Genomic DNA, 256 nt, shown 5'->3' on the forward strand with positions numbered 1-256 from the left:
CTCTGTATTTGGTGGGACCAGCTCGGCATAGTGTATTATGAACTGTTAAAACCGACTGAAACACACATCACAGACGATCGGTATCGAACGCAATTGATGCGTTTGAGCCGAGCATTGAAAGACAAACGGCCGCAATACAACGAGAGACACGATAAAGTGATTTTTCAGTATGACAATGCTCGACCCCATGTTGCGAAAGTGGTCAAGACATACTTGGAAACGTTGAAATGGGAAGTCCTATCCCACCCGCCGTATT

The sequence above is a fragment of the Atta colombica genome, unplaced genomic scaffold (genome assembly GCF_001594045.1).
Source record: "Atta colombica isolate Treedump-2 unplaced genomic scaffold, Acol1.0 scaffold181, whole genome shotgun sequence".
In the NCBI taxonomy this organism is placed as follows: Eukaryota; Metazoa; Arthropoda; class Insecta; order Hymenoptera; family Formicidae; genus Atta; species Atta colombica.